Consider the following 25,931-nt stretch of genomic DNA (forward strand, 5'->3'; position numbering starts at 1 on the left):
GTTAAAAACAGAGTAACGCTTTAAGCAAGATGACATGATGTAGAGAGATAAATTCATGCAATATGAAATAAACCCCATCTTGTTATCCTCGATGGCAACGATGCAATACGTGCCTTGCTGCCCCTTCTGTCACTGGGAAAGGACACCGCAAGATCGAACCCAAAGCTAAGCACTTCTCCCATGGCAAGAAAAACAAATCTAGTAGGCCAAACCAAACTGATAATTCGAAGAGACTTGCAAAGATAACCAATCATACGTAAAAAAATTCAGAGAAGATTCAAATATTATTCATAGATAGACTTGTTCATAAACCCACAATTCATCGTTCTCAACAAACACACCGCAAAAAAGAAGAAGATTACATGGAATGGATCTCCACAAGAGAGGGGGAGAACTTTGTATTGAGATCCAAAAAGAGAGAAGAAGCCATCTAGCTAATAACTATGGACCCAAAGGTCTGAGGTAAACTACTCACACTTCATCGGAGAGGCTATGTTGATGTAGAAGCCCTTTGTGATGACGGCCCTCTCCGGCAGAGCTCCGGAACATGCCCCAAGATGGGATCTCGTGGATACAGAAAGTTGCGGCGGTGGAATTAGGGTTTTGGCTCCGTATCTGTTCGTTTGGGGGTACATAGGTATATATAGGAGGAAGAAGTACGTCGGTGGAGCTTCGGTGGCCCCACGAGGGTGGGGGCGTGCCTGGGGGTATAGGGCGCGCCCCCTACCTCGTGCCCACCTCGAAGCTTCCTTGGCGTAGGGTCTAAGTCTCCTGGGTCATATTCGGGAAGAAAATCATGTTCCAGAAAGGTTTATTCCGTTTGGACTCCGTTTCTTCGAAACACTGAAATAGGCAAAAAACAGCAATTCTGGGTTGGGCCTCCGGTTAATAGGTTAGTCCCAAAAATAATATAAAAGTGGAAAATAAAGCCCAATATAGTCCAAAACTGTAGATAATATAGCATGGAGCAATCAAAAATTATAGATACGTTGGAGACGTATCACTAGCGCAGGCGCGGAGTACCGAGGCATCAAGCAAAGCTTTCCATATTGGTGCAACGATACCAAGACTAGAAGGACAGCAAGACGGAGGTCACCGTGGAGCCCAATACGGTGTCACCACCAGAGCCTTTGGCAGGCGAAGACTGCTTTTGTCAGGATAGCTTGTACTAGTTGTCCCCTTTCAAATTGGCCGTTCTTGGCTCCCTTCCCGCTCAATATTTGGGGAGAGGACCAGGGCCTCTATAAATAGGACTAGCCACCACCACAGGCGGAGGACGGATCATTAAGGCCATCCTCAGCCACACTAGTTCACCAAGCACAAGAACACCTCAACCACAAGAGGTTGTTCTTCCCCTTGTACTGTTAATCCTCAGCCCCCAAGAGGCAATCCACCACCACCACACTAGAGTAGGGTATTACACCACAATGGTGGCCCGAACCAGTATAAATATTGTGTCCTTTGTGTTGCGAGCACTACAAAAAAATACACTTCCGTGAGGATACGTGTTTGTCAAAGTAGGTCGTGTTTTCTGTCATGCATGTACATCCATGACAAATTTATGATAGAATCAAGATAGTCATACCTGTGCCGTCGTAGAAGTGTTCCATGACATTGCCAAACTTATCATCACGGAAATGTCCACTTCCATGACGATAAATCGTGCGTCACAGAAGTGCTTTCGTCAAGGGTGACCGACACGTGGCATCCACCGTAACGGAACGCCGTTAAGCTATCGGGTCAGATTTTGGATCCGATAACCCGTTAACAGCCACGACCAATGCCGATTTTCTACGTGTAAAAATCTCATTGGCTGACGGATCCACGCGTCAGCTCCGCGTTGGCACAGGTTTCACTCATCCAACGGTCGAGACGGGCCTATGATATGTTGACACATGGACCAGCCCAAAAGTGGCCCACAAAGTTTAAATGGGCCGGCCCAACCGAAGGCCCATAAGATTTAGTGGACCATAATGGGCCGGCCCAGCTAAAGGCCCACAAAATTTTGCGGACCATAATGGGCCGGCCCAGCTAAAGGCCCGCACGATTCTGCAGACCATAATGGGCCGGCCCAGCTAAAGGACCATAAGATTTTGCGGACCACAATGGGCCGGCCCAACTAAAGGCCCACAAGATTCTACAGACCATAATGGGCCAGCCCAGCTAAAGGCACGACATTCTCTGTCAAATCAGCCCGTCAACGTCCTATCCTAAACTTGTCATCAACGCGGCCCATGGTCACTTCTGGCCCGTTAATAGTCCGCTAAGTAATTGGGCCGAATTACGGCCCGGTGTATTTCCGGCCTGTTAAAGGTCCGGCTTCATTTGGGCCCATTTACAGGCCATCAAAACTTTCGGCCCATAAACGATCGTGAAGGATTTGGGTCATATTCGGCCATGTCTAACATTCGGCCTGTTAGAGGCCCACTATAGCTTTGGGCCACTTTCGGCCTGTTGTCATTTTCAGCCTTTTAACGTCGGACGTAAACCATGGGCCATATGTGGCCCAACATCATATCGGGCCCATTAACGGCCCATATAAAAATGACGATAATCTAGCCCAACCGAAGTTCTGGCCTGTTAAAGGCCCGTGTATTAGGTCGGCGCATTTACGGCCCGTCGGAATTTCGGCCTGTCAAAGATCCACATCGTAAATGGGCCACCATTTCGGCCTGTTAAGTCCATTGGGTTATTTGGCACAACCAGGGCCCTATCTCACTTTCGGTCTATTAAAGGTCCATGTTTTTTATGGGCTCGGGAAATTTACAGCTGTAAACGGCCTATTTTTACTGAGGGCCCAAATTATGTTTAGGCCTGTTAAAGGCCCACTATGGGCACAGGCCTACCAGAAAAAGATGAAAGCTTATGCTGATTTAGGCCCAAATATTTTTAGTGGGCTACATGCCAATTTCGGCCCGTAATCATTTTTAGCCCAATTGGAATGGGCCCGATGAATGTTGGCATGTTGGGCTCCTACGATGCTTTCGGCCGAATACATTACTAAGATAAACCTACACTATACAAAAATAGCATCGTAATTACTACAGCCTGCAGCAGCATCATAAATGTTGTATCACAACAAAATAAATTCCAACCATACAACAAAAGGCATGTTGGCATAAAGTTTACAGTCTTTCCAGATAAAAGCACCATCATATGTATGGAAGCACAGATCCTTTGACCTGAGTGCTAATGTTTCAGGCTGTAGAATCTGATGGAGCAGCACGATCTCCACCTTTTTCCGCCATTGCTCTTGAACAACGAAGCGAATGTCTGATAGTTTGGTTTCAAAACCATTCATATCTTGACGACATTTCTTAACCACTATTCTTGTTTCCGAAACAACGTCCATTAGGAATTGGACTTGTGTCTGGAGCACAGATATATCACTCTGTCTAGCAGGAAGATTTTTTTTAGTAGGCGATTTGGACGAGGTTACCTTGACAACCAACCCAGAATTACGCAGGAAGGTGCTTTTTGCACTGTTAGTGGAGAGATACTGACGCACTGCAGCAAGAGGTGACATTGTGCCTGTAGTAGCCTCGTCATCTTCAGGTGGGTGTGGCTGTTCAATCATTTGTTCCATAGCTTCCTGAAAGTTTGAACTTGTAGATTAGTGTACCAGATAAGTTACTAACGAGACAAAAACAAACAAAGTAGGTTAAACATTTATACATAACTTATTTTGGTGAACTACTGTAATACATTAGCATATATTGTAGTGCCAACTACATAATAAAATCTCTTTCGGAACATATGTCTATGTAGCATCCCTACTGTCTTGTCTATTTCCTCACATTTGTTGACATCTAAGGATAAAGAGACATGGTTTAAAATAGGATGAACATAGTATGACATCATTCCTATCATGGCAAATAGATATAAAACAAACAGGCTCTTTTATCATTGTGTGCGCACGTGAACATAACAACTAGATTACAGATCAAGACCAAAAGAATATCCTTCATCTCTTTTAAACCATGTAAGGTGAAATGATACGTTAAGACAACTGTGAATAAAAATGAATAGAGTAACTGACATTGGCTACAAACCAAGTAGTTAAATGAACACATCATAGTACCAATCAGTTCAAGGCAGGAGGAGTAAAAGGACTTACAACGGCGGCTTGAACTGGTGTGCTCATGCCCTTCATCTTGCTAGTGTGGCAATCCTTGAAGATTTGCACTGCATTTGGTTCAGGTTCTTTTTGGTCCGCACGGGCTTTCCTCTGTATTTGGAACAAGCCAATATAGATACGATAATATGGCACAAAAAAAGGAAGTAGCAGCTATTTACAAGAGCCTCACAGTGTGCAATATAGCTACGAGATCCTGTTGTCTGTTGGAATTTCACTTTAGAACGGTTGGTTTTGTTCTTCAAACAGTTAGCCCAGAAGAAGATACACTTGTAAGGCACATACATATATACAAGTTCAATATGTGGTCTGATCAAATACATATGGCCTACCTTATACTTTGGATCAGACCAGTGTTTAACGAGGGCTATCCAGTCTTCATCTGTAATATATTCCACTGGAGATGTTTGGGCGATTTCATTGTTAGCCTTGCCTTCAAAGTGAGATTTTCTAAGGTGGTACCGATACTGTCGCAGAGCAGACTGAAAAACATGAGTGCATGCTTGTTTAGTTGCATCATCTTTAGGATCCAACTTGAACCTCATCTGTTGAGAAAAGAATGTGAGTCTTATTAGGAGGAAGCTAGAAAGTATGGGACAGAGCAAGACAATATTACTAATTGCGATGAATAACATTACTTGTGGACAAATGGTGAACGAAGGTGTTAAACTGGGTATTGTCTTTCTCATTCCTGTACTGGATCCACGTTGGGAGGATACGTGCATGACACCTAACGGCAACGGCTGCCTCTGATACTAACTTGGCTGACTCTGTAGCATCACGTGGCCTTTTTAAACCTACCTCAAAATGGATCTCCATTCTTCCTCCTTTAGATTTTGTTAATCTGTCAAGCATTATCCCTGATGTCTGTTTCCGTTTGCGCCGTGGTTCTAATTCAACAACGAATATGGAAAGTGTTAGTGTACATCAAACTGTGAGAGTACATATAAAGGAGCATGCAAATGCAACTTGACTCGGTCAGGAATCATCTTGGTGTTGATGCTCATGAGGTTCATATGATCTTGCCAAGTCCTGTTGTGTCAGCAGTGCTTCGGAAGTAGTGTTAGGTGTGAAGGCAGCTTGGGAACTGGTCAGTTTCAGAGCAAACGAACGAGTAACTGGTTGAGATGCTGGTACAGTTGAAGCGGATGCTGCAGCTGGTGGAGCAGCTGATACTGTGTTTGTAGATTTAGCCGGTGGACTTGGACCTTCTACTGCACTATAAGTACAAGCAGAATCTCGACGGCAGAACCTTTTCCGTTTCACCCGACGAGTAACAGCACTCCCTACTATATTATTTACCTTGCTATTTTTTGACTTTGCCATGTCAAGTTGTACCCACAACACAAAAGAATAAAATCACTCTTTAGAACTCATTGATGCATGATACAGACAAGCAATACTTTGATATAAGACAACCGTATGAGGATGGAATATGTAAGAAACACAGGACGGCATGATATATTCATAGCTACGATGTGAAAACTAAGCAAGAGGATTTTCAAGAAAATAGAAGTAATGCAAGCTAGACACCATATGAAAGATGCAACCAATATTACTCTACCAAGTTAAAAGTGTCTTGTCATAAGTGGCAATTCGAAAAATTAGAAGCAGTACAACATAGAAATCAATGCAAGATGCAACCACTATCAAATTGCCATGTTAAAAGCGTCCAATCATGAGTGACTGATGCGGGATACACAACAACAGTACTTTGATGTAAGAACATGATGTGATAGATAGATACAGTGTATTCTAGACATAGAAAGGCATGTCATATGCACATGTATAACGTATAAACTCAGTAGGTGCAATTTAATCAAAATAGAAGAAATACAGGCTAGACAACATATGCAACATGAAACCAAGTATCACACTGTCAACTTTGATCAAGCACCTGCGATGGTGGAGTACGGGAGATGAACTCCTCATGTAGACTTGGGACTTCAACTTCATTAGCAGTAGTAGTGGCAAATCTAGAGAGTCTTTGTTTGCGTCGGTGCGGAGGACCACCAACATCCCCTAACTTACTCTTTTCCTTCCTATTTTCTGATATTGCCTCATGAAGTCAAAACCACAAGAAGATGAAAAAAATTAACTCTGTATAACTGGTTGATGCATGATACAGACGAACACTACTTTGATGTAAGGCAAGCGCAGGATAGGAGGATGGAATATATACAAAAAAAGACAGCATTTCATATTCACACGTACGATTGGAGGATGGAATATGTATGAAAAAACAGCAAGCGGAAGGCATTTCAACAAAATTAGAAGAAATGAAAGCTAGGCACCATATGAACATGCAACCAATATCACTCTATCAGGTAAAAAGTGTCTCGTCATAAGTGCCATTTCAAGAAATTAGAAGCAGTACAAGCTAGAAGACAATACAAGATGCAACCTACATCATAGTCCCAAGTTAAATGTGTCTTATGGGTAAGTGATCGTTGCAGGTATAAGTTGTAAGCTATGCAAATGCAATTCAACATAATCAGAAGCAATACAAACTAGACATCATACGAAAAACGCAACCACGTATAACAGTTCCAAGTAAGAGCAAGCACCTGTGATGGTTGAGTAGGGGAGATGTGCTCATCATGTACACGTATGTTCTAGAAACAGGAACACGTGTCATATTCACAGGCATTATGTGTAAAGTAAGAAGATGCAATTCAAGCTACAAGCAATACAAGCTAGACATCATACGCAACATGCAACCACATATAATAGTGTCAAGTTGGAGCAAGCACCTGTGATGGTGGAGTAGGGGAGATGTGCTCATCATCTACAAAGCTACGTTGACTGTCCAGCCTTGTGTTGTCTTGCGAATCTTGTTGGGAGGATGGCAGAGTAGAATATGTAGAGATCCCCTGTTTGAGTTGCTCCGAAGGACCACCATCATCCACTGCCGGACTAATTTCCTTCAGCTGTAATGATTTTGCATTGTGAAGTCAAACCGATAAGAAAAAGGAATAAAATTCGCTCTTCAGAACTCATTCGTGCATGATACTGACGAACACTACTCGGATGAAAGGCAAACACATGATGTGAGGATGGAATATGTATGAAAAACAAGATGGTGTGACATATTCACACCTATGATGTGGTAACTAAGTAGAAGGCATTTCAACAAATTAGAAGCACTGCAAGCTAGACACCATATGAAAGATGCAACCAATATCACTCTGGCAAGTTCAAACTGTATGGCGTTTCAACAAATTAGAAGCAGTACATGCTAGAAATCATATGCAAGACACAACCAATATCATAGTGGCGACTTAAAGGTGCCTTATCATAAGTGACTGATGCGGGATATGCAAGAATAGTAGTCTGATGTAGAAACAGGAACACATGTCATATTCACAGGCATTATGTGTAAAGTAAGCAGATGCAATTCAACAAAGTTAGAAGCAATACAAGCTAGACATCATACGCAACATGCAACCACATATAATAGCGCCAAGTTAGAGCAAGCACCTGTGATGGTGGAGTAGGGGAGATGTGCTCATCATCTACACAGCTACATTGACTGTCTAGCCTTGCGTTGTCTTGCGGATCTTGTTGGGAGGATGGCGGAGTAGAATCTGTAGAGAACCTCCGTTTTAGTTGCTCGGAGAAGGACCACCATCATCCATTCCCTTGCCAATTTCCTTCAGCTTTATTGATTTTGCATTGTGAGGTCATACTGACAAGAAAAAGGAATACCATTCGCTCTTCAGAACTCATTCATGCATGATACTGACAAACACTACTCTGATGAAAGGCAATGTCATGATACGAGGATGGAATATGTACGAAAAAATGGACGGTATGACATATTCACACCTATGTTGTGGTAACTAATCATATGGCACTTCAACAAATTAGAAACACTGCAAGACACCATATGGAAGGTGCAATCAATATCACTCTGCCAAGTTAAAACTGTCTCGTCATAGGTGGCGTTCATCAAACTAGAAGCAATGCATGCTAGAAATCATATTCAAGACGCAAACCAATATCACACTGCCAACTTAAAGGTGTCCCATCATAAGTGACTGATGCAGGATACATAAGAAAAGTAGTTTCATGTAAGAACATGGTGTGATAGACAGATATAGTATGTACCAAAAACAGGAAAGCGTGCCATATTCACATGTATCATGTGTAAGCTAAGCAGATGCAGTTTACACTAATTAGGAGCAATACGAGCTAGACACCATATGCAACATGCAACCAGATATCACACAGCCAAGTTAGAGCAAGCACCTTGGATGGTGGAGTAGGGGAGCGGAGACTTGGACCTTGTAATGCACTATCAGTACAAGGAGAATCGGTACAGATACTCCGTTTACATTGCTGCAGAGGACCATCATCATCGCCTTCCTTACTCTTTTCCTTCCTCTTTCATGATATTGCCTTGTCAAGTCAAACCCACAAGAAAAAGGAATAAAATTTGCTCTTCAGAACTCATTGATGCATAATACTGACGAATACTACTTTCATGTAAGGCAGCCACATGATAGGAGGACGGAAAATGTATGAAAAACATGACGGCGTGACATATTGACATGTATGATGTATAAAGTGTAAACTATGCACAAGGTGATTGAACTTGTTAGAATCGATGCAAGCTAGAAACCATACGAAAGATGAAACCAATATCACTCTGCCAAATTAAAAGGGTGCCCTAACAAATATATTTGACCAAATTAGAAGCAATACATGGCAACAGGCTAGAAATAATATGCAATATGCAATGAATAAAGGTGACTCATCGTAAGTGATTGATGCAGGATACAGAAGAGAGGTAGTTTCATGTAAGAACAAGGTTAACACATAGATGTAGTGTGTACCAAAAATAGGAAGGCATGTCATATTCACAGGTATAGTGTGTAAACTAAGCAGATGCAATTTACCCTAATTAGAAGCATTACAAGGTAGACACCATATGCAACATGCAACCACAAATCACACTTCCAAGTAAGAGCAAGCACCTGCGATGCTGGTGTGGGGGAATTGCGGTGATCAACTAGAGAGCTACATTGACTATCTTCATTTAGCCTTGCTGTTTCTTGAGAATCATGTGGGGAGGATGACACTACCCTCTTTAAACGAGTAGGGCGTCTCACAGTAACCCACTCGGGTGACTGTCTCATCATAAGTTATTAACGAGGGATACAAAAGAGCATTAGTTTGATGTACGAACATGGTTAATAGACACATGTAGTATGTATCAAAAACAGAAAGGCATGTCATTATCAAAGGTATAATGTGTAAAGTAAGCAGATGCAATTTAACCAAATTGGAAGCAATACAAGCTAGACACCATATGCAACATGCAACCACATTTGACAGCGTGAAGTTAAAGCAAGCACCTGGGATGGTTGTGTGTGGCAATTGAGATCATCAACTACAGAGCTACGTTTACTGTCTCCAACTGCTGACACAGCACCCATTAGAGTGCTGAAACGCTTAGTGCTTATCTTCAAATTACACCGGAGTGACTTCTGTCTTTTCTTTTCTGCATTCATCAACACTGCATCAGAGTCTGAAATACCCATGCATAAAAAAACAATAGTGTGAGTATGGGTGAAGTGTGTGCACAATTAGTACAGTGTAAAGGTAGCAGATAGCAGGTCGGTGAGAAATAAATGACGGGAGACATATGATAGCTCTACAACAAGCATGGCACACTAAATTACTACATGATTCTATGAAAATAACAGTCGACTAAAAGCAAATAGGTCGGTCCATTTTTTCTGCACCGTCCGATGTACAAAGAATGGGCAGATCACCTTCATCTAGCTCCAGCCAGTTAGTGTTGATGATCTTCCTCGAAACGCCAGCGAGCACCGGCCCAGTATTCCTCCCCTGCCTGCGCCCTCCCCTCGACCTCACCGCACCGCCGTGCTTGGCACTGCCCCCCCGGCCATCCATTCAAGCCCCGCCGACCTCCAGATCGGGCGCAAGCAGCTCCTGCGCCCCACACCCATATGATAGACAGCGATGTGCCGCTTCCCCGGGGAACTGGCGGACTAGGTGCTCCGCGCACCTATGCGGGTGCTGCTTCTTTTAATTCTGGTTCGACTGACCCTAAATTGAAATCCAGGCGGGCTACTGACCTCTAGCAAAGGTGAAAGAGTAAAAGGGAGGAAACCTTGTGCAATTATTATCACGAAGAAGATGCAGCAAGAAGCGCTCAACTAGTTTCTTTCGTGGGATGAATACGATATGAGCGGAAACGTAAGATTTGCACGAATAAGGGAAGAGGAGTACCTCTTTCTGCTGGCAGTGTTGTGTCCTCCCTGTTTTTTCCAACGATCTTCTTGTTGTTCGCCGGAAACCAGAAGTTGTGGAGGACGGTGCAGCCTTGGACGAACCCATGGCCAAGTTGATGAGTGTGGTGCGGTGGCCGTCTGTCAGCGGCGGGGAAGCTGATCTGAGGCGGCGAACGACGGCGTAGCGGGAACAGCTCCCGTGCGGTGGACGGTTGCGACAGTGTTGCCGCAGCAGTGAGGCGCAGGACGGCATGTGATACGTCTCCGTCGTATCTACATTTCCAAACACTTTTGCCCTTGTTTTGGACTCTAACTTGTATGATTTGAAAGGAACTAACCCGGACTGACGCTGTTTTCAGCAGAATTGACATGGTGTTGTTTTATGTGCAGAAAACAAATATTCTTGGAATGACCTGAAACTCCAGAGAACATATTAGAAAAAATAATAAATAATCCTCGCCAAAGATGAAGGCCAGGGCGCCCACGCCCTGTCCACGAGGGTGCCCCCCCCCCTCTAGAGCGCGACCCCTACCTCGTGGGCCCCCTGGATGCCCTCCGACGCCAACTCCAACTCCAACTCTATATATTTGCTTTCAGAGAGAAAAAAATCAAAGAGAAGAAATCATCGCATTTTATGATACGGAGCCACCGCCAAGCCCTAAAATCTCTCGGGGGGCTGATCTGGAGTCCGTTCGGGGCTCCGGAGAGGGGGATTCGTCGTCGTCGTCATCAACCATCCTCCATCCCCAATTTCATGATGCTCACCGCCGTGCGTGAGTAATTCCATCGTAGGCTTGCTGGACGGTGATGGGCTGGATGAGATTTATCATGTAATCAAGTTAGTTTTGTTAGGGTTTGATCCCTAGTATCCATTATGTTCTGAGATTGATGTTGCTATGACTTTGCTATGCTTAATGCTTGTCACTAGGGCCCGAGTGCCATGATTTCAGATCTAAACCTATTATGTTTTCATGAATATATGTGAGTTCTTGATGCTATCTTGCAAGTCTATAGTCACCTACTATGTGTTATGATCCGGCAACCCCAAAGTGACAATAATCGGGACCACTCCCGGTGATGACCATAGTTTGAGGAGTTCATGTATTCACTATGTGCGAATGCTTTGTTCCGGTTCTCTATTAAAAGGAGGCTTTAATATCCCTTAGTTTCCAATAGGACCCTGCTGCCACGGGAGGGTAGGACAAAAGATGTCATGCAAGTTCTTTTCCATAAGCACGTATGACTATATACGGAATGCATGCCTACATTACATTGATGAATTGGAGCTAGTTCTGTGTCACCCTATGTTATGACTGTTACATGATGAACCGCATCTGGCATAATTATCCATCACTTATCCGGTGCCTACGAGTTTTCCATACACTGGTTCTCGCTTATTTACTTTCCCGCTGCTACTGTTACAATCACTACAAAATACCAAAAACATTACTTTTGCTGTCTTTACTTTTGTTGCCGCTACCACCACTATCATATTACTTTGCTACTAAACATTTTGCTGTAGATACTAAGTTTCCAGGTGTGGTTGAATTGACAACTAAGCTGCTAATACTTGAGAATATTCTTTGGCTCCCCTTGTGTCGAATCAATAAATTTTGGTTGAATACTCTACCCTCGAAAGCTGTTGCGATCCCCTATACTTGTGGGTTATCAGCGTGGTCAGAGTGGTTCTGGTACGGCGCACGTCGGCGTCGTTATCGTGGAGGCAGCTCTGCCTCGGCTTCAGCTGCTAAGTCCTTGAGGGCGTTGCGGTTGCGGTTGCGTTGGACGACGATGTCGGGGTACCGGCTCAGGTGTGATGGAGCAGGGCGGCGGTGGATTGGCCGCTATGGGGTGGAGGACGGAGGAGGCTGGGGTTTCGTGGCTGGTGGAGAGGGCCTTTTCGCGCCCATGGAGTATGAATGGGTAAACGGAGGGAGGCGGGGAACTAAGGGGGAACAATGTTTCGGTTTGAGACGCTCTTGTTTGAAATTTGGGGAAGGTTACAAACTTTTCCCCCATCTAAAATTTCGGACATATTGCGGGTTGGGGGTAGGACAGTCATGTCAGGTGTCCCAAATGTGGGCGGGATAGATTTCGGCCGAGCGCATGGGTAGGCGCCCACGGCGTATGAATGCTTCTCGGAGGCGGTTGAGACTAGCATCTTGGTGAAGTTACAAACCTACCCCGGTTTAGACCTTTGGACATCGGGCCGATAGGCTACACAGGCCAGAGTCAGGACAGTAATTTCCTACCACCAAAACATTAGTCTCGCGCGGTTTTGGGTGACCAGAGGCCTATTTGGTGCTTCGTTCAATATTTGGGAGCATAAGCATTAACGTTTTCGGTTCTCTTGAATTGAACTTTCAGGATTTTTCAAACTTCACAAATCTTTACTCTTGAAAATCCTAAAGATACGATTATTTTGTAATGGAGGGGGTACATTTGAATATACATTGAACACGAGTATATATTAAAAAATATGCAACTTACCTCAGTTCATGCATGGTTCCAGATATAATCTCCTTGGTTGCAAAAAAAGTTAGATATGCGTATGAACATATATATATATAGCATGTTCAAACTCACAACAAAGATTGATGCCCCCTTTTACATCTGATTTACAAAATGCCATTATCTCGGGTTCAAATAGATGAATGCACTTCCTATGAATTCGAATCTTCGAAACCCCCTTTATGTTGAATTCGACATGTATTCTATTTCATAGCTAGCAATTTGGAATGTATCCATGCAAGTGACAAATGTATAAAGTGCTTCACACTAACAACATGGAGTGCACTAATTAATGTTTATATATGAATTGAAAAAGCATCCATTGCCTGTATTTCAAACCGCTCTCACGCTATGGATCGATAATATGACGTAAATACATGCACATGCTAGAATTCAATAGAGTATGGGTGTCTGATAGACTGATTTTCGTCCATACGCAATTTGCAAAATTCATGATCTCATCCAAAAATAATAATGCCATTTATATTTTAATTTAATGCGTAGAACCGCCTTTTACACGTAGATGCACTATGCCTCGCCTTGTTCACACAAACACGTTATATATCTCTCTATCTAACGCTAAGTGCACACACATTATATGCATCGGCATTTCTCTTTCACACATGCTCACAATCTCTCTCAGGGTGTCGGGGTGTCTCACGCACGCTCTCTCTGTTTCTCTCTCTCTCTTTATGACTACTATGTGCCACTCTTTTCACTAATCTCAGTTGGAAAACACTATTTCTCTCACATGCATATATACACATGCACGGTCACTACTAGCCCTCTATACGCACATATATGTCCCTACGTGTCTCCCGCACGCACATTATCTTTAGGCCTCTCTCGCACACATTTCCCCCCGACACACCTCTTTCTTAGTAGTTGGCAGATATGCTTTCATCATATCATTCGGTAGGATATCCCTGGCTGTTAGGCTGGATGGTAATACAAGGCAAAGTTTTTCCCTAGTTCGGATCGGACCCTTGCAGCTAAAGAAAGAGGCTACTCCTGGTACTGTATATTAGTGATAGGGGTGTGTACAAAGTACACGTCAATACCATGCATTGTGTGTGTGTATACTATCGACGAACTAGCCCCCAAGCTTGTATAACATACTAAGGGCCTAGGGTTACAAATCATATATAGTCGGCTTATCACCAGTGGGGATAGAGTCCTCTGCGACTCTGGTAGCTTCGTGTTGTACGCCGAGTCCTCCACATGGGTCTTAGTATATGTAAGTGCATCTAGTGCCACCCCTAGTTGGTTTTGGAGTATTGACGACAAACCTAGTTGAGGGACTAATGTGTTTGTGAGAATTGCAGGATAACACAGGTAGAAGTCCCTCATTGATTCGGTTTTCCTACCAGAGATGACCCCTAAAAATGTATGAAGACATTGATGTCAAAGGTGGTATGTGAAGATATTCACATTGAAGACTATGACAAGAGAAGACATTGCATGAAGCCTATGGAGCTCGAAGACTCAGATCTTTCGTAGTTCTTTTTCTTCTTTATTGAGTCATAGGAACCACCGTACTGTTAAGTGGGGTCCAAGAGAACCAGTCAGAATGACTGAAGTGATGCTTAACCAAAACCTATGTCTTTGAGTGAAGACTATGAGAGCAAATCTTGTCCATAGTCGGACAAGTCAGCTTTGCTTGTAGCCCAAGTAAAGTTGTCGTGTGTTCTTGAAATCTGACCGTTGGAACACGTGTCAGTTCCTTAGTGACCCAGGGTCATTTCGGACAAATCAGGTCGGGTTTCCTAGTGGCTATAAATAGCCCACCCCCTACAACCATAAACGGTTGGCTGCTCAGAGTTAGAATACGGCTTTTGTCGTTTGAGAGCAACCCACCTCGAAGCCTTTGAGAGAGAATTCCTTGCGAGGATAAAGCCCTAACCACCCAGAGCCAAAGAGTGTTAGGCATCACTTAAGTCTTCCTGTCTGTGTGATCTGAAGACTTATTACACTTGAGGACTGTGAATCCTCCAGCCGGTAAGGTGTCGCGTTATGAGCATCCAAGAGTCATTGTGGATCGCCGGTGAACGAAGTCTATGAAGGTTTGAGAGTCTACCTTGAATACTTACCAGAGTGATTGGGCGAGGTCTGTGTGACCTTAGCTCAAGGGGAATATGATGAGGACTACGTGTCCTGAGCTGCGTGTTTAGGACTGGGTGTCCGGGACTATGTGTCTTCAGGTTTAAATACCTAGCTGCCCTAACCAGACGTACAATTGTCATAGCAACTGGAACTGGTCTAACAAATAATTGTCTTCAACGAGTCACTGGTTTCATCCTTCCCTTCCCTTTACTTACTGATGGTCCTTGTGAAGTCATTGTATGATTGCACTATCTTTTGTCTTCACTGAGTGACTGCTTGTTCTGATTGGCTTCATAATATCTTCCTACCCGATCCTTACTACCTAGCTGCTATTAGTCATTGTGCTTTCACTTCATTGAATACTTGATTATGGTTTGACTAGTGTAGTCTACCTTCCGCTGCATGGTAATAGGTTTATTTCTATCGTTTGTCTTCGAAACTTCCACGTTTTGAAGACTTTCATAAAAATCGCCTATTCACCCCCCTCTAGTCGATATAACGCACTTTCAATTGGTATCAAAGCGAGGTACTCCCTTGTTCTGTGTGATTCGGTTTAATCACCTGGAGTTTTAGCTATGTCGACTGCAGGGATAATTAAAGTCTCCGCTGCATGCCCCGTCTTCGATGGAACTGAATATCCCTACTGGAAGAATAAGATGTGCATGCATCTTGAAGCCATTGACGTCGACCTATGGTATGTCGTCAAGAACGGCATTCCCAAGGCTGGAGAAGGTGTCACTGCTGCTGACGTCAAGAAGTTCGTTCAACTGGACTCTACTGCCAAGAATATCATCTGTGGTCATCTGACCAAAGGATAGTATGGCCGCGTGAGTGCTTTGGAAACATCTAAGCTAGTCTGGGACTGGCTCTCCAAGGTCAACGAAGGCGTCTCAACCCAGAGAGATCAGAGAATCAGTGTCCTTCGCAACCTCTTCAACCGCTTCAAGAGAAATGACAATGAGAATGTCCAGCTCACGTTTGATCGACTCACTGACATCACAAATGAGCTTCAAGCCCTCGGCGCTACTGAGATCACCAAGCATGAAGAAGTCAAGACACCCCTGAGATCACTTGACAGTTTGTTTGACACCCTAGCCCTGATGATTCAAGAACGTCCTGATTTCAAGACACTCGATCCGTCTGACATACTTGAGAGGCTCAACACACATGAGTTTCAGCTTTCTGAGAAAAGAGATATCTACGGTCCTAACTATGGGCGAACTCGCGCCTTGAAGGCAATTGTCTCCTCATCTGAAGAAGAATCTAACAGCAGTTCTGATGATCCTGAAGACATTGGAAAGGAGCTTGCTATGCTTGTGAAGAAGTTCCAAAAATTCACCAAGAAGAAAGGCTTCAGAAAGTCTTCACGATCAAGCTCAAGGAATGATGAAGCTTCTGCTCATGACTACAAGAAGAAAACATGCCACAAGTGCAAGAAACCTGGCCACTACATCTCTGAGTGTCCGCAGTGGGACATTGAGAACAAGAAGAAAAAGAAGAGCAAGGAGTATGATTCTAATGACAAGAAGAAGAAGAAATACTCAAAGTCTTCTTCCAAGTCCTCCTCAAAGTCTTCATCACACAAGAAGAGCTCATCTGGCAAGGCACGTGCGTTTGTTGGCAAGGAAATGGATTTAGAGGAGGAGTCCGCTTCTGAGGAGGCGGAGGTGGAGTCTGAGGAGGAGTCCGATTCTGGCATTGCGAGTCTGGCTACAGCATACGTTGCCAAGTCCATCTTCAACACTGAAGACAATGACTCCATCACCGACACCGATGCAAATGACAAGGGCTACTCCGCTCCTACCTAGTGCTTCATGGCACGCGGTGCCAAGGTAAACACACGCACTACTCACTATCAAACATCTAGTGACGATGACTCTGATTGTGGTTCCAGACCCAGCTACAAAACACTCGCTAAAATTGCAACTGAACAACAGAAAACCATGGAACACATTCAAAAACTGTTAGACAAAAGCGATGATCTGTTAGACGCTGAAATGACTCGATCTCAGTCCTTAATTGAAGACATAAAAAATCTTCACGTTAAGTATGAGGAACTTGAAAGTCGTCATGAAACGCTCTCAACAGCTCATGAAAGGCTTTCCTATGATTATCTTCAAAGGAAGCAAGATCTTGAGAAATTGAGAGCGGCTCATGAAGATCTTCAAAAAGAAAACGAGTCGCCTCGCGCCGAACAGATCAGTTCAGCTCAGGAAGGATTTGAACCACCATGTCTTAAATGCATTGAGTGTGATAATGCTACTTTTGTTGCTGATTATTCTACTCCTTCTACTGTTGCAATATCTTCAAATGTTGATGTGGGAACTAACCCCTCTACTGAGGATACCACTGCTATTGCTGATGAGAATGCTAGGTTGAAGACATTGCTTGAAACAGGGATGTACAAAAGTCTCAAAGGGCATCAGACACTATGTGATGTCCTCAAAAGGCAGATCCTGAACCGAAACCCTAGGAAAGAGGGTGTTGGGTTCGTAAGAAAATGAATGATGATGGCTCTTACGGGAAACCTGAGCAGTACCCCAAAACCACATGGGTTGCTGCAAAGGAACCTTCAGCGGATCCATCCACTCTATCTGGCTTCACTTGTGCTAACCCCATTGTCATTGATGAATCCTTTGATGCAAACTATAAACTGTTTAAGAATCAGAATGGTGAAGTGTTTGCCAGGTATATTGGTACTAACTGCAGGAATGGACCGCCTATGAAGAAGATCTGGGTGCCCAAAAAGTGTTTGGAGAATCTTCCTATGAATGTCATCATGACACCACAGGTGAAGAAGACAAACCCCAGACCTCAAGCTTCATACGGTCCAAAGGCTTCATACAGACAGAGGACTCACCGGAGTCAAACTAACGCAAATGTTTTGCAGGGAAGCCATACTAAGGCTATGAATATGAGCGCGGTTCATCAAACCACCATGTTCATAAGACCAAGAACTATTCTGCATATTCTTATGAATATTATTGTCCTCCTGCAAGACTTTTCGCTAGGGCTGCAAAGCCAAAGTTCTCAGATGCTGCACTTAGACTCATTGCTTCGAAGCCACCCTTGAAGATGTGGGTGGCTAAGAAAGCTTAACTCTCTTTTGCAGGGAAAGGTCTCCAGACGAAAACCAAAATCGTCTGACGCTATTGCTGGGGACCTTAAACATCTTGTAGGGCGCAAGATCAAATGCCCAAATGGTCTTATTATGTACTTTGTTCCTGAGTGGCTTGCTACCTGCCCTATCAGTCCTAATCTCGATCTAAGCTTTAATAATCCACTGGTTCGTCAAATGTTTTTGCTTCACAATTCTCTTCGTGAAGCCTATCCCCCTAACTGCACTGTAGGGTACGACACCAGCAGCTTCAGAATGGATTATTGATAGTGGATGTACCAATCACATGACTGGCAAGCGAAGCCTTCTCATGGACTCAACTTTACGTCCATCTGACAAAAGTCACATCACATTTGCTGACACTGGTAAAAGCAAGGTATTGGGTCTAGGTAGAGTTGCAATCTCAAAGGATCAACACATGGATAAAGTCATGCTTGTTGAATCCCTTGGTTTCAACTTAATGTCTGTCTCAATGCTTTGCGATTTAAGCATGATCGTGTTGTTTGGAAAATATCGTTGCCTTGTTCTAATGTAATCTGACAAGTCTCTAGTGTTTGAAGGGTATAGGAAAGATGATTTGTACGTGGTAGATTTCTCAGCAGGACCACAACTTGCCGTATGTCTTCTGGCAAAAGCTTCAGAATGCTGGCTCTGGCATCGGAGGCTAGGGCATGCTGGCATGAGGAATCTCCACACCCTTGCAAAGAAGAAGCATGTCATAGGCATCGAGGGCGTCAAGTTCAAGAAAGATCACTTATGCGGTGCCTGTGAAGCAGGAAAGATGACAAGGGCCAAGCATCCCTCGAAGACGATCATGACAACGACTCGACCCTTCGAAAAGCTCCACATGGATCTTTTCGGTCCCATTCATTACTCAACTCTTACTACTACTACTTGTCTCTATGGCTTAGTCATAGTTGATGATTACTCTAGAGACACTTGGGTGCATATAATCCTCTACAAGACTGAAGTGCAGGATGTCTTCAGACGCTTCACAAATCGAGCAATGAACAACTATGGCTCCAAGATAAAGCACATCAGAAGTGACAATGGCACTGAATTCAAGAACACTGGCCTTGATACATATCTTGATACTTTGGGCATCACACATGAATTCTCAGCTCCGTACACGCCTCAGCAGAATGGCGTCGTCGAACGCAAGAACAGAACACTCATTGAGATGGCCCGAACGATTCTTGATGAATACAAGACTCCAAGAAAATTCTGGCTTGAAGCCATTGATACTGCATGCCATACAATCAACCGTGTTTATCTCCACAAGCTTCTAAACAAGACATCTTATGAGCTCCTTACTGGCAAGAAGCCAAATGTCAGTTACTTCAGAGTATTTGGCGCCAGGTGCTGGATCAAGGATCCACATCACACCTCAAAATTTGCACCAAAAGCACATGAGGGTTTTATGCTTGGATATGGAAAGGATTCGCACTCCTACAGAGTCTTCAATCTCTTTCATTATAAAGTGGTTGAAATAGTGGATGTGCAGTTCGATGAGACTAACGGTTCACAAAGAGAGCACCTGCCAAATGTGCTAGATGAAGTTCCATCCAGTGAATCAATCAAACTTATGGCAACTGGAGAAATCATACCCTCTGAAGCTCAACCTGAAGAGGAACTTATCATCTCCGCACCTGATCAACCTGAAGACAATGCTTAGCCTGAAGACAATCCCTCTAACAATGACAATGATCAGCAAGAGCAAAATCCTCGCCCTATACATCCTCGTGTTGCCAATGCACCCGGTCCGCTCACTCATTCAAGGGCAACACAGCTAGCAAATTTCTGTGGGCACTTCGCATTCGTCTCAATAATAGAAACCAAGAAAGTTGAAGAAGCCTTCATGGAACCTGAATGGATTCAAGCTATGCAAGAAGAGCTTTAATAGTTTGAGCTGAATAATGTATGGGAACTGGTTAAGCATCCTGATCCTCGGAAGCACAATATAATAGGCACCAAATGGATATATCGCAACAAGCAAGATGAGCATGGTCAAGTTGTCAGAAACAAAGCTCGTCTTGTTGCTCAAGGATATACTCAAGTTGAAGGGATTGACTTCGATGAAACATTTGCTCCTATGGCTCGACTTGAAGCCATACGCATACTGCTGGCCTATGCAAATCATCATAACATACTTCTATATCAAATGGATGTGAAGAGCATTTTTCTCAATGGCAAGATTGAAGAAGAAGTGTATGTTGCACAACCGCCTGGCTTTGAAGATCCAAAACATCCTGACATGGTACACAAGCTCAACCAGGCACTGTATGGCCTCAAACAAGCTCCTCGGGGTTGGTATGACACACTCAAATACTTCCTGAAGAGCAAAGGCTTCACACCTGGTTCCCTCGACCCCACTCTCTTCACGAAGACATATGATGGTGAACTATTTGTGTGCCAAATATATGTGGATGACATTATCTTCGGCTGCACCAATCAGAAATACAGTGAAGAGTTTGGATATATGATACAAGAGCAATACCAGATGTCCATGATGGGAGAGATGAAGTTATTCCTTGGTCTTCAAATATGACAGCAACGCAACGGCATCTTTATATCTCAAGAGAAGTATCTCAATGATTGCCTGAAGAATTTCAGTATGCAAGACTGCAAAGGCTTCACGACTCCAATGCCAGCCAAACATCATCTGGGTCCCGATGACAATGGTAAAGAGTTCGATCAAAAGGTATACCGCTCCATGATTGGTTCTTTACTTTATTTATGTGCATCTAGGCCAGATATTATGCTTAGTGTTTGCATGTGTGCTCGATTCCAAGCGACACCAAAGGAATCGCATCACTTAGCTGTGAAGCGAATTCTTCGATATTTGGCTTACACCCCAACTCTAGGATTATGGTATCCAAAGGGCTCAGAGATTGATCTGGTTGGATTCTCGGATGCTGATTATGCTGGTGACAAAGTTGATCGCAAGTCTACATCAGGCACATGTCATTTTCTGGGACGATCACTTGTATGTTGGTCTTCAAAGAAGCAGAACTGTGTATCTCTCTCCACTGCTGAATCTGAATACATTGCTGCTGGATCTTGCTGCGCTCAGCTTTTTCGGATGAAGCAAACACTCAAGGATTATGGCATTCATCTGAAGCAAGTGCCACTCTACTGCGACAATGAAAGCGCCATCAAGATTGCCAACAACCTAGTTCAGCACTCGAAGACAAAGCACATTGAGATTCGTCATCACTTTCTCAGAGATCATGTTGTGAAGGAAGATATTGATATCATACACGTCAACACTGATGAGCAATTGGCAGATATCTTCACCAAGCCCTTGGATGAGAAGAGATTTTGCAAGTTACGGTGTGAGCTAAATATCTTGGAATCCTCAAATGTCCTGTGATCAGGCACACATCCTAACACTTATGCATATTGATGACTTAGATGTGCAACACACGACGTAAAGTATATCTTCAATCAATGAAGACATGCATTCTATGTGTGAATACATTAATGAGGAATTTGACTTCAGAGCACCACGATAATTGTGCGCCGTGTCTGGGTCCAATACTTCCTATACGGTGGGTAACGCCACCACCAACTGTTCTGTTTGAAGTGTTTCACTCATGGCGTTACATTTTCTATGTATTCGCATTTGGTTTGGCTTCAATCTCAACATGTCTTCATGATTACCTTCACTATGTTGATTATATATACTAGTGTTCTCTCCCCTACAGCATTCACTTATTGCTATGTCTTCTTGTTGAATCTTTTGAACTAAGTGAATGTGATCGGACCCTAACCTCTCTATGCTTTCTATCTCAAACTCTATCTCTCCAAATCATATGCATTGTATTAAAACTGTCAAATGTCTTCTCTGCGTCCTTGTCAGCAGAAGATACGGAGACAAACATTAAGTCCGCTTTCAATGCTAATTCGTTCACCTGAAACCCGGAGAAGTGGGAATGACCACCCGACAATCCAGGCGTGAGTGGGACGTGGAACAACCTCCGATATGCTGCATGATAGCCACGTGTTCCTCAGATGTGAATCGCCAGGGGCACCTGTGTAATAACACTGAGCCGCCCCTGTCCCTATAAATACACTCCTCACCATAGTCATTATCTCTTCTTCCACTCTCGCACGAACCCTAGCGCCACTGCTAGCCCTCGACGACGCCGGCGACGAAGCGCTTAGCTGCCGCAACCTCTCCGACGCCGTCTTCACAGCGACCGCGGACATCGTCTTCTCCGCCGTCGCCGTAGGTGTCCTCCGTCGCCAAGTTAGGGCACGGACGATCGAACTGCTGGGCCTCCTCTTCCACTCCGTCTAGCAGTTCTACATGTGGTAAATAAAACTTCCTTTTTACGGCCCCTTTGATCCTATAGATTCGTCACTTTCTACCACAAGCAGTTTCTGTTCACACAAGTTGGATCTAGTTCATACTTCATCTCATAATATGCCTAGTATATTAACTTATGCTTCACAAAGTAGTTAGATTCCTCACTTGTACTGATCCGTGGATTCGTACAAATCTGGAACCAACTCCTTATCTATGAGTGAATGTCTTCACACGATGAGGTCAATGTCTTCTAAACTGATTTATCTTCAAAATCTTCTGAGAATGCATATGATCTCTTCCCCTTCCCTCGCACATTAATGCTGTCACAGGTACATGTCCGTGGGATAATCCCTTGGTTCTCATAGTCTGCATTCATTTGCAGAATTCTTACAGTATCATATAAATTCTCCCGAAGCCAGTTCCTGTTTGTCCAGCAAGCGAAAGCCTTTGAAGCCTTTGAACGTGTTGAAGCCATTCAGTTTGAAGTTCATGGCTGCAGAGAAATCAGTAAGGAAGGGTGGCAGACAGCGTCGTGGGGGAACATCAAGAGATTTGCCTGATGACCTCTCAGAGCTTTACAAGACAGATCCTGAAGAGGATTACAATCAGCGCAAGACCCGAATCCAATGGATTCGAAGATATTGGGCAGAACAATGGTTCAAATACCGGTTTGTCACCTAGGAATATGCTGAGAAAAATGCCATCAAGCGACCGTGGGGAGACATCCTATACAAGAATCTTCAACCCAGGTCCAGAGAAGAAGCCATTGAAGAAGGCTTCTATCCCTGCATGGTCCGTGGGCCACAGCCTGCAGATGCACACCCATCGTCACTACTATGGTGTGGTGACGACAATCTGTTCAAGCGCAACTTCCAGTTTGCCAAGAACTCAGCGAAGCAGAACAAGAAGTCTTTGGGATTAGACTTCAACCCTGGTCCCTCTGCTCCCTGTGCCGATGGAATTCGCGAAGCTGAACCCAATCTTCTTGGGCCCTTCTATAACTTGGAAGGTCTCATCACTCATATCGTGGTTCAAGGGACAGCCGTGAATGAGCCTGCGGATGACGCTGAATCAGATGAAGCGCCTGCAGCGCCGAAGCCAAAGAAATTGAAGCAGCCTAAAGCTTCAAAACCTGCCTCTGCACCAAAAATCTCACGGGCGAAGCCACTGGCTACGGCACCTCCTGAAGACAGTGTGCAGTCTGAAGATTAGTCACGCATCTCCAAGCCCCAGAAAGTCAAGATGCCTCTGCCACACACCGGCCAAGAACTGACACTGCTGCTATTATGCGCAACGATGCCATCGATCTATCCAGTGATGAAGATCTTGCAGATGACGCTCTTGAGCAACTGATCAAGAGCAAAGAAGCAGAAATCTTCAATGATCTGCCTCTCTTTGACGTGGCAATCATCCACAACTTCATTGATGAGTGGTTTGACATGCCCAACGTCAGCTTCGAAGATCTGCAACTTCCAATTGGCCTCAGTGTCGCCTTCCATGGCGCCATTGCTTCAGAGCTAGCTCTAGCTCAGCGCATCGTTGAACTGAAGCAAAAGATTGACTTTGAGAAAGCTCAGTTCAAGAAGCATATGGACAAGCTCAGCGTGCAAGAGGTGAAGAACTTCGAGATTATGCTGCACGAGCTCAAAGAAGCCTTTCTCAAGAAATGTGTAGAAGCTCAGGGTTCTCGTGAGCGCATGAAGAGCCTGGCTGACAAGTGTGTGCAACGCTACAATGAGGCTGAGAAGCGCAAGGCTCTTGGGCGTCCGGGCATTGATACCAGGATGGCTGCTAAGAGGAAGAAGAAGCCCACTATGGTCGAACCCAACGCACCAAGGCAGGAAGCAGATCCCATTGTCTTCCCAACTAGCATGACTGGCTCGAAGCCAAAAGCCAGGTCTACCGCTTCAGAACTAAAGAAGACGAGGACAGCTGAGGCTGAAGCCAGAAAGAGGAAATATTCTAAAGCCTCTGATGCTGCTCCCTCCAAGAAGAAGCGGAAGACCAAGAAGGAACGGGCTGCTCCCACAGAGCCCTTAATTGTTGAACCCATCTCCATGGTTCGCCCTGCCACTGAACATCAAGAGCACCAACTAACTGTCCATGAGCCTGCTTTCACAGAGGCTCATGAAGCTGAAGACTTTCCAGCAGCTGATCCCATCGCTGCTGAAGACATTGGTCACCATGACCATGTTGAAGATGATGCAGTTCTTCCTCATATCGAGCACCAACAGGTATCATTGCCTGTGCTTATGCACAACGAACTCATCAGCATTGGTCGTCCTCTGACGCCAATTGCTCAGGATGCATCGTGGGCTGATCACCCACAAGCACAAGAGGAAGATGACTTTGAGGCCCAGCCAACTCCAACTCCACAGGCATCGCCAGCGTTATGCAAGCTTCGCAAAGGACCAAGGCCTCTAGTCTCCGAGTCTGAAGCTAAAGCTGCTGAAGACATTCCGGCTGCATCAGCCGATGACACCCAAGAAGAAGAACATGTCCCCACTCCCCCAACTACTGACGAAGCTGTTCTCGCGGAGAACGTGTCTGTGCCCGACCCTCCAGCTCATCAAGTGGAGGTAGAAAATCTTGAGGCTACCACCATCAACACCAATGAAGCCACTGACGCTGTCATGGCTGAAGCAAATGTGGAGCCTCCACCAACCAATGAGCCAGAAGTCAGTGAAGTAAATGTGCTACTGCTCCTATTCCTGCGCCTGCTGCTGGTCCTTAGTTTGACTATCATGTTGAGCATAGGCCTCAGGTATAGAAGCCAATTCCAAGGTTGCCCAGGTTTCCAGGTCCTGCATCAGCACCTGGATCCTTCAATGTCAACGGCTTCAAAGCAGACAACACTTTCTTCAACAGCTCCAAGAACCCCTACTCAAGGGAACGAATATCTTCTGATCGGTTCTGGAGCTATCCACAGCGAAGCTATTACTCCTGCATTCTGTACAATCAAGGTCGCATCTTCCCACATAAGCGTCTTGACACCGAAGCAATAGCTGGTCTGCCCTGTCTGGAAGAAGCTCTGGATTGCTTCAAAGAGGTTGGACTGTTGCCTTTTGTCACCGACCAAGAGCACTGGAACGAAGAGTTGCTGCTCCAATTTTATGCCACACTTCACATACGTGGCTACAACAGAGATCCGAAGACTTGGGTCCTGGAGTGGATGAAAGGAAATGTTCATCATGAAGCCAAAGCCTTTGATCTCATTGAGCTCACTGGTCTGCCCACTCCTGGAGATCTCTATGAACCTGGCGGTCAGCTTCACAGTGAAGCTATGGAGAACATCTTTCAGAAGCCTGAACCAAACATGAGTCAGATGCTCAGTATGATGAAGCCCTTGCCACAAGATGCTGCATATCCTAAGGAGTTCTTTGTTGAAGACCTTGAGTATCTGCCAAGGACTATCTATCACATCATAAGGTGAACTCTCTGGCCCATCAAAGGAAATTCTCCACATGCCAAGCTAGAAGGTGCAATGAA

Source organism: Triticum urartu, chromosome 3 (genome assembly GCF_003073215.2).
Source record: "Triticum urartu cultivar G1812 chromosome 3, Tu2.1, whole genome shotgun sequence".
Taxonomy (NCBI): Eukaryota; Viridiplantae; Streptophyta; class Magnoliopsida; order Poales; family Poaceae; genus Triticum; species Triticum urartu.